Source organism: Papio anubis, chromosome 15 (assembly GCF_008728515.1).
Source record: "Papio anubis isolate 15944 chromosome 15, Panubis1.0, whole genome shotgun sequence".
Lineage (NCBI taxonomy): Eukaryota > Metazoa > Chordata > Mammalia > Primates > Cercopithecidae > Papio > Papio anubis.
Window position 1 is genome coordinate 48393837 of NC_044990.1, and position 10260 is coordinate 48404096.

A 10260-nucleotide genomic window follows, 5' to 3' on the forward strand; every position below is an offset into this window, starting at 1 on the left:
GTTATCCTTTATTCTAGTTTTAATTATTAGATATCATGGAAAGAATATTAAGAATTATACACATAATTAATTGAAATAAATTAACTTAGTGTTCTAAAAATAAACTGAGAGGTTTATGTTAAGATATATGATCATGATTTCTATAATCATGTATTTCATAAAAATAAAATTTTGAAGGCATTGAGAATATTGACATTAGAAAACAGATTGAAGAAAAAAGCCATGGTGCTACCTGTCCACCACACACACTTTCACCAAATATCTAGAGGCCTGTCATATGAAAGCAAACATTTTTTTTCTTTGCCTTATAGAGCATAGTGAAAATTTTGTGGGGGTAGTTAGAGAGTACAGACATTGAATCATTAATCATAAGTTGTTAAAAAGCAATACTGTCTACTAAAAAATAAGCAGTGCATTTCAGTTTTCATAATTATCCAAGCAGAGGCTAACTTATTCAAGCAGACACTAAACAGATGACAATTTATTCACCTGTTTACTTAATTGTAGATAGAATTCATGATTTAAGAGTATGTGTGATAAATGAGTGAGCTAGTTTTCACTAATACTCCTTCCTGCTTTAAGGTACTTTCATTTTATGTTGTTATATAATCAATAATGTTGTTACATATTTATTTTACTATTTTATTAAATTACATATAATTCATATACTTATATATGAATTTTACTAGGCACAGGTTAGTATGAAAAACAGTTTACAGAAGGTTTACATTAATTGAAAAATAACCTTTTGTCGTACTTTTGTTTATTTCACCTTACCAGCTTAGGCATTTAAAACATGATTTACCTGACAGTTGTTTCCTTCATTACAGACATCCACTAATGGCTTTATTGCCTGTCTAATGGTCATTAAGTGAAAATGGCCGTCTGGAATAACACAGCTGGGGTTCACTTTACCAAGATTCTTTTTAACAGTTGGATATCTACATGATGTTCATACCCACTGTTCTTTCTGAACATTAGTGCCCCATAACTGTCTTTTACAATGTAATTCATTTTCTTTCTTCACTTAACTCTGTTGAAGGAATCAAAAGGCTGAACCTGTAGTTGTACTAAGAAGAGGAGGGCAGATGATCTTGGTGAAGAGTAGAAACACCTTACTTTAGAGGTAGCATTAAGATGAGCTTCTATTGACTTGAGCTTAAAAATAAATAACAAAATAATATAGAATCTCAGTAGTGCCTTTCAAAGGCTCAGAATTATTGATTCAGATATAAATCCGTGTTTAAAAATGCAAACACGTGTGGAGTATAACTAGTGTTACCAACTGGTATACTGTTTCCCATAATGCAAAATTTATTCTGTGTTTATTTTTTTATATGCTAAAATATTGAGATTCTTCCCCCCAGTGTCCTGAAGCCTTCAATGTTCGTATGTCTCTTTAAGGTATCTTATGTATATGAAATATGGCTCTAAAATGTTAGATTTGGCCAACAACAACAACAAATTGCAAACTCCCCTTCTTCCTTCCTTCCTTCCTTCCTTCCTTCCTTCCTTCCTTCCTTCCTTCCTTCCTTCCTTCCTCTCTTTCTTTCTTTCTTTCTTTCTTTCTTTCTTTTCTCTCTCTCTTTCTTTCTTTCTTTTTTTTTTTTTTTTTTTTTTTTTTTTTTTTTTTGAGACAGAGTTTTGCTTTTGCTCTTGTTGCCTAGGCTGGAGTGCAGTGGCGCAGTCCAGGCTCACTGCAACCTCCGTCTCCCGGGTTCAAGGGATTCTACTGCCTCAGCCTCCCAAGTAGCAGGGATTACAGGCATGCACCATCACATCTGACTAATTTTTTGTATTTAGTAGAGACAGGGTTTCACCATTTTGGTCAGTCTGGTCACAAACTCGTGACCTCAGATGATCCACCTGCCTCACCTTCCCAAAGTGCTGGGATTACAGGCGTGAGCCACCATGCCGGGCCCACAAAAATCAATTCTTAGAGCTGTTCAGTTCATTATGTTTAGAAGAACAGATAAATTGTATACGACAATAATATTGGCATATGTTATAGTTATTTATTTTAAATGCATTGTGTTTTTCAACATAATAGTTTATTTGAAGGATTGGTATGTTGTTAACAGATTACTTAAATGTAATCACAATTGGATTATGAACTGTCAGATTAAAAATAATATTAGTGCTTGTATTTTTCAGTGCGTGTGTGTGTGTGTGCGTGTGTGTGTGTTATGTTTTCACTAATTGAAGAAGCTTGCCAATATTTCTTTCTTGGTCCTTGGACACACTCAGGTTTTCTTTCTAATACTACTTCCTCTATGCAGATATACTCAAACAGGTCCAGCAGCTTCCAGCCACTTCTCTCCCTTACCTTTGCTCCAGTCTCATCTTACGTATTTTTTACATGCTCTCTATATTCCTATAATTAAATATAACTTTCCCCCGAATGCCTTTGACTGCTTCTTTTCTCCACATTAAATACTTTTTACCACTTCCTTCGGTTCAGTTAATTCTCCTCAGTGTTTAGAGCTCAGCTCAGATATCCTTTTCTCATGGAGACATTCTCTGGCCAACCCAGACTAGATAATTTTCCCTTGCTGTATACTTTCAAACCTCCCTCTGCATTTCCTTCATAACACTTTTGCAAGTGTGTACAACTGCATCCTTGTTTTTATTTAATTTCCTTTCTCTGTCATGTTCTGTAAACTCAATGCAAGCTGAATCTGCCTATTTATTTCACTATGCGACACCTTACTCCTAACAAAGTATTAAACAAAATAGGTGCCAAAATATCTGTTAAGCCATTGTGTGAATGTATAAATGAATAAAGATGTGAATACAGATACACTAGTCTAAACACGTTTTCATGGCACATACCTATATGTGTTCCAAATAGATAAGAAGGAGAATCACAATTGATCATTGCCAGAAGAAAAATCTGGTAAAACTTTTACTTTCCAGATATTTAAATACCATTTATGTTAAAATTATTCATTCACTTTTATAATCATTGAAAATACTTAGGGACATATTTGCTTATCACAGGTTTATTTTACTCTTTAAAAATATATTGCTCACTGGACTATTCACAATAGCAAAGACATGGAATCAACCTAAGTGTCTTTCACTGGGGAATTAAATAAAGAAAATGTAGTACATATACACCATTGAATACTACACAGCCATAGAAAATAACAAAATTATAATTTTTTTATTTTTTTATTTTTGCAGTAACAGAGATGCAGCTGGAGGCCATTATCCTAAGTGAAATAATGCAGAAACAGAAAACCAAACACTGCTTATAAGTGAGAGCTCAACATTACTCATAGAAATAAAGATGGCAACAATAGACATTGGAAACTACTAGATGGGGAAGGGATGGATTAAAAGGGTTGAAAAACTAACTCTTAGGTACTATGCTCACCTCCTGGGTTACAGGATCATTCTTACCCTAAACCTTAGTATACACAATATACCCAGGTAACAAACTTCCACATGTACCCACGAATCTAAAATAAAAGCTGAAAATTAAAAATATATGTATATTGCTCATTGAGATAGACTACATCTTGAGAGATTAGTTCTATGAATATAATATGAACTGTAAATTGTGTGATCGAGAGAATTATACACATTTATTGGCCTTCATTTTAGATAACATGTTAAATAATTCTATAACGAACATTTGACAATGCAACCTCTTAATATAAATGCGCATACTAGTCAAGGTAGGCTGTCTGCACCTTATTAACTTAACAACTAAAGTCTCTCTCTCTCTCTCTCTCTCTCTCTCTCTCTATATATATATATATATATATATATATATATATATATATAATTTTTTTTTTTGCACACAAAGTCCAACGTGGAAGTGTCTGGCAGCTCTTTCCTAAATGTGGCTCTGTCACCTAAGTGGATTGCATTGTTATGGAAGCCACTTGTGGCTTCTAAAAGTTGTGGCCTCTAAAATCTCTACAGCCAGGGTTAGGACTAATATTCAACCCTTAAACTATCATTGCTTTGATCAGTAATCAATCATCTAGTTGTGCCTCATTTCGGAGAGCTAGGAGAGGCAGTTTATGGCTGTATCAGAAATAGGTGAAGGTGGCTGGGCACGAAGGCTCACGCCTGTAATCCTAGCACTTTGTGGGGCTGAGGCAGAAGGACTGCCTGAAGCTAGAACTTCGAGAGCAGCCTGGGTAACATAGTGACCCCGTGTCTACAAAAAGTAAAAATAATAAAATTTAAAAATTACCCAGATGTGGTGGTGTCCTCCTATAATCCTAGCTACTTGGGAAGCTGAAGTGGGAAGATTGCTTGAACCTAGGAGCTTGAAGCTGCAGTGAGCTATGATCATGCCACTTAAACAGTGAAACAGTGAAAAAAAATAGCATAAAGGAATATGCATTGTAATATTTAAGTATTGGATTTTAGTAATGAGAAGTTTCGAGGGGTTAACTGTGTTTCCCCACAAAGATACATTTAGTTCCCAATGCCATGTACCTGTGAAGGTAACAATATTTTGAAATTAGGTCTTTGCAGATATAATTAGTTAAGATGAGGTCCTAATAATTTGCGGTAGGTCCCAATTCCATATGACTGCTATTCTTACAAGAAGCACAAACAGAAACACAGAAAAACGCCTTGAAAAAATACAGACATAGGAAGAGATGACCACGTGAGGGTAGAGACAGAGACTGGAGTTGTGCTGCTAAAGCCAAGGAATGCTTGGGTCTCCCAGCCACTAGAAGAGTCAGGGAAATGCTTCCCTAGAGGATTAGAAAATACATGGTCCTGCTCACATATTCATTCTGGACTTCTAGCCTCCACAACTACCACTATGAGACAATAGATTTATGTTGTTTTAAGCCACCCACTTTCTGGCACTGTGTTATGGCAGTCCTCTAAGGCGAGAACAATATAGAAAGTCAGTCATATCCTTCCAGAAATTAAACAAGCTGGAATCACATTTTACCTATTGGCCTAGTAAATTTATTTGCTGTTCTCAATATTTCTAGAAAAATATTGGGTTGTTATGTTTTATTTTATTTTATTTTTGTCTGATAATGAAAAGGATAAAGAATCAACTAAATAATCGGATTTTTCTCATTTGAGAATATCACTTACTAACAGGAGCTTACATATTTGAATGGACCAACAGGTAAATAACAGGTACCTGTAGGCCATTCATATTATCAAACTAAGTGTAAGTTACAAAACATAGAAGATATACTTAGGGTTCAAACAATAAAGATTCAGAGAAGAGCAATTGCAATCTTTCTCCCATGCACAGAAAACTGAGTGAAGCATTTTATATTTCAGTTTGTGTTTAGTGGTGATAGCAAGCTGATCAAAGAATGGAACATTGATGCCTCAGTATTATAGGAGACATAATCTTCATAGCACTAAATGCTTCACAGGCAGGTAAAGAATTGGGCGCACGTCTTGTGGTGGCCAGCAGCTTGCCTTCACAGAAAGGATACTCGTTGAGCAGAACTCCATGCACTGGTTCCATGCCAGGGAAGGACTCCAACTACCTGAAAGATAGCAAAGGTCATCCCAAAGCCAGCCAATGAGAAGAGAAATCTAAACACGTCTACTCAGTGCAACTTCCTATAAGAATTGCCAGGGAAAACACGATAGAGGCAAGCACTGGATGCAACAATGTGTTTCCTCCATAGAGAAGAGACAGAGCTAGATTAGCTCCAGTGGTGTGCCTCAGTCCACCATGGCTAGTGGGTGCCCTTGGAAAGCAACACAGGGAAACTGGCTTACATCTACCAGAATGGAAGGACTACAACCTGTCCCCCATAGAGTCGGAAGTACCAAAATCTGGGGCATACCTGAGAGTCATTGACATACACGCTTAGCCTGGATAAAGGAGGAGCACACCTTGAGCCTGAAACGGGAAAAGATATCCCCACACAGATGATAAGCCCAGCACAGGCTGTGTGGACTCTTGTTTTCTTGGGATGGGAGTGTTTCAGGCCCAGTCAGTGCCCGTTCCTATTCTTATGTGGCTGAGCAGAAGTCAAAGACTGCAAGGAGGAGACTACCTATCCCAACAATCATAAACTTGGGTTCTGAACAGCGGTTGCAAGTCCACCCGATCCACTTTTCCTCAATTTCCTTTATCATCATTTTGAGTATTCCAGAAACCCATTATAAGTCATTACTTCACTGCACTCACAAGGCCCCTAAGGGGAGAACTTGCCCCTTCTCTTTTGGGCCCCTATGTGACATGTCAGATCTTCAGTTCAGGTTTGTCAGTACTATTTCTCCACTTCTTTTATAAGCTACTAATCCAGTTTCCATGACACCAAATGCCTCATCCTATTTCATTGACCATATGGTTACTGTTCTCATTAATTATTATGTCTTTTACTTAATAGTTCTCTATCCCTTTTTAATTTTATCTTCTCACTATACACTCCCTTTTTTGATAAACTATTCCTATGGTATACTCGGCCATCTTAATTGTGATAATGTCCAGATTTCTATTTCTAATATCACCTTCTTCCTTGAGTATGGACTCATGCTTCTGCTTCCTACTGGGAAGTACTGATGACATCTATAATTTACGTGGGTCGATATTGAACATTTTTTTCTTACTTCCCTTTCCCTTAATAACAGCATTTTTTATCTGCACTACTATGTACAAATTACATGATAGGAAATCCAGGGCAGAATGATCTTGGTGACACTCTTGGGTGTCCCACTATTCACTATTAAGATTCTTTTGCCACTTATTTTTTGATCATGAATTTATAGTGACTACCCGATATATAGTACAAGACATAAAATTGAATCAATTTTCTAAAAAACAAAACAAACAAAACTACCAGTGGTAAAAAGATGATTTTCAAATACGGCATTTCAGACCATTAAAATAAAAATTTTACACAAATTAAATTAACGATATTTATCTGAGCAAGAACAATTGATAAATTAGGCCGCACTCAAAAACAGAACAGATGCAGAGAGTTCTGCTGAGCAGCGTGAACAGTGGGCTTTTAGACGCCAAACACAGAAGCAAATTAGAAAATCCTCTGATTGGTTACAGTTAGGTGTCTGCCTTATTTGGTAGTGCAAAGAGGCATTTGTTTTGAGGGAGAAAGTCTGATCAGTTGGTTGCCTGTGATTGGCTGACGCTCAGTTTTATATAATTTGTAGAAACCTGGCTATTTGTTATGAAATAATATTCTCCTAAGTTAGATTTTGGTTTGTTTTCGTACTAATTTAGGTTGCAGTTCATTATATAGCAACTCAAAGTACAGAGATGGCCTCAGACATTAACTGAGGTCTCCTATATTTTAATTTAATAATACAAAAACAGTCCTCCAAGATCCAAATATACATTTTAAAATTCTGTATATCTATAAGTTCACCACATCATATCCAAATTTTGTCCTACTTTTTTGCCTTTTATATTAATATTTGTAATATAAATTTTTATAATATTAAGTATAATTACTTCATTTAATAGTATTCACTTAATGGTATTCATGCCACGCACTTGCCCAAGCTAAATCTTACAGTTATTCCAATTCTTACAATTTTAAAATCTCCTCATATTCAGCAAATCATCAAGACCACTAGCTGGAGAATTCTCTTACAGACCTAGACCTCCCAACTCTAGACTCATATATGAGAGAGAGAGAAAGTTTTGCTTTTTTCAATACACAGTTCTTTTGAGTGCTTCTTTTACTGTCAGCCAAACTTAGCTCTAGTTAATAGGTTTTAATATACACTTAAACCAATTATTATATTAAAAGTATTAAAAGTAATGAAGTAAAATTATTTCAACTTACCACAATATAAAATATACATTTTGTAGGGAAATGAACAGAACTAATTAAAACTTCAGAACCACAAGACTATTTTACTAGATTTTGTTCAGTTTAATAGAAGGGTATTCCACATCACAGACAAGATTCCAGTGTTTAGTTGCTATACTGGCCAGAAGGAGGATCCCTTCTGAGATGTGATCTCTGTCAGGAAAGACTTAGCACATGAGAGAGATCTGCAATTCCACTACCAATCATTCAAAGTTCCTTGAAGATCAACAGTTTCATCAAGAAAGACCTGTTCTTTGAAATTTAGAATATCCAGAACTTTTCTTACATAACAGCCTATAAACTTCCGTATAAAGCAATAATGATTAATAGTCACTGGTTTGTTTCTTTAAAAATCTTATCAAACAATTTTAAAATTCAGTGGAATCGCTCCTTAATGCAATTAAGATGTTTAACGGCTTTAAGTAGTTATCTTAACACTTCTGTATCTCCAGGGACAAAGTGTCATATTCATGGCTAGATTTTGTAGCAAGAGCAACAGTTTATCTATGTGAAACACCTCTTATTGGTTCAGCTTATCTCAGTATGTTATTTCTATGCTATGCTGATATTTGCTGTGAAGACACTGATATATTTTAAAAGATATTCTCCATTCATATGGGTCCTTCTAGTTTGGCAGAGCTAAATGGACTTCGTTATTTATCTTTCATCTGACAAAATGGAAAAGATTAGGTGAACTGACATGATCAGGTTTTGTTTGTAGTATACTATTTTGATTTGAATTATTATAGATAATTTTTTTTATTTATTATTATACTTTGAGTTCTAGGGTACATGTGCATAACGTGCAGGTTTGTTACATATGTATACTTGTGCCATGTTGGTGTGCTGCACCCATCAACTCGTCAGCACCCATCAACTCGTCATTTACATCAGGTATAACTCCCAATGCAATCCCTCCCCCCTCCCCCCTCCCCTTGATAGGCCCCGGTGTGTGATGTTCCCCTTCCCGAGTCCAAGTGATCTCATTGTTCAGTTCCCACCTATGAGTGAGAACATGCGGTGTTTGGTTTTCTGCTCTTGTGATAGTTTGCTGAGAATGATGGTTTCCAGCTGCATCCATGTCCCTACAAAGATAATTTACATTTCTAAATGCATCTCTAATTTCAAAATGAAGAACTACTGTACTTCAGCAATGATATTGTTTTTCTGGCTCCGGATCATTTTAAAGCAGGTTTAATAATGCCCTGAGAATTAACTCAACTGTGATAATTGCTGTGAGATTTGCAATTAAATATTATGAAATAACTACTTAATACTTACTGTATTAGTCAATTCTTACATTGCTATAAAGAACAACCCGAGACTGGATAATTTATGAAGAAAAGAGGTTTAATTGACTCACAGTTCCACGGGCTGTACAGGAAGCATAGCTGGGAAGCCTCAGGAAACTTACAATCATGGCAGAAAGTCAAGGGGAAGAAGGCACATCTTACCATGGTGGAGCAGGGGATAGAGAGACCAAAGGGGGAAGTGCTACACACTTTTTACCAGCAAGACCTTGAGAGAACTCACTCATTATCAGGAGAACAACATGGGGGAAATCTGCACCTGTGATCCAATCACTTTCCACCAAATCCCTCCCCCAACATTGGGGCTTACAATTCAACATGAGATTTGGGTGCAGACACAGAACCAGACCATATCACTTGCAATGTTTCCCCCTGTTGTGCTACATATTGTTTATCAGGACTATAGAAATTTTAGACTTGGCTTTAACAATACATTAAATTTAATTCAGTTACTTGTTGTATGTTGAAGAGATTTTTCAGGTTGGATAGCTCTGATCCAGAAGATGAGACCAGATTTAAATTTAAAAAGTAAGTCAATTTTCATTACCAAGCTGCTAAAATCTAAATTTTAAATGTTAATATTTTTTATCAAATTTGTGTTATTTTATTTCATTTAAAGCTGAACATTTTAAAACTCAAAAAATAGGTGCTATTGTCATTGTTTTTTGATCTGAGTTTTATAAACCTGTCTAATTATATTTATTCGTTCAGAAAATATTTATTAAGTGTCTCAGTTCTAGGTGTTATAGATTCATCAATAAACTCAACAGACACAAATATTTGGTAGTTTCATTCACAGTCACCAATAATATTCATTATTTCAACATTTAGCTATTTTAAAAAATTACTAATATAATATGCATTCCAGAATGAAAGAGGAGAGAGGAGGGGAACATAACTAAATACCAATCTATACTTTCTATATTTATACAAATTTCATATACTAAACAATTATTAGTAAATAGAGGTAACATTGTAACCTTTAATTTAAAACAATGTAAAAATTTACAATGAAGTCCAGTACATGATAATTCTCAATAATAATTTAAATAATTTATACCAAGTAGTTATAGTGGTTGGTTTAATGACTGAAATTCTGAAAGACTTATGGGAATGAATGCCTATAATTTCTGAGATCTGCCACACTACCAGCCTTA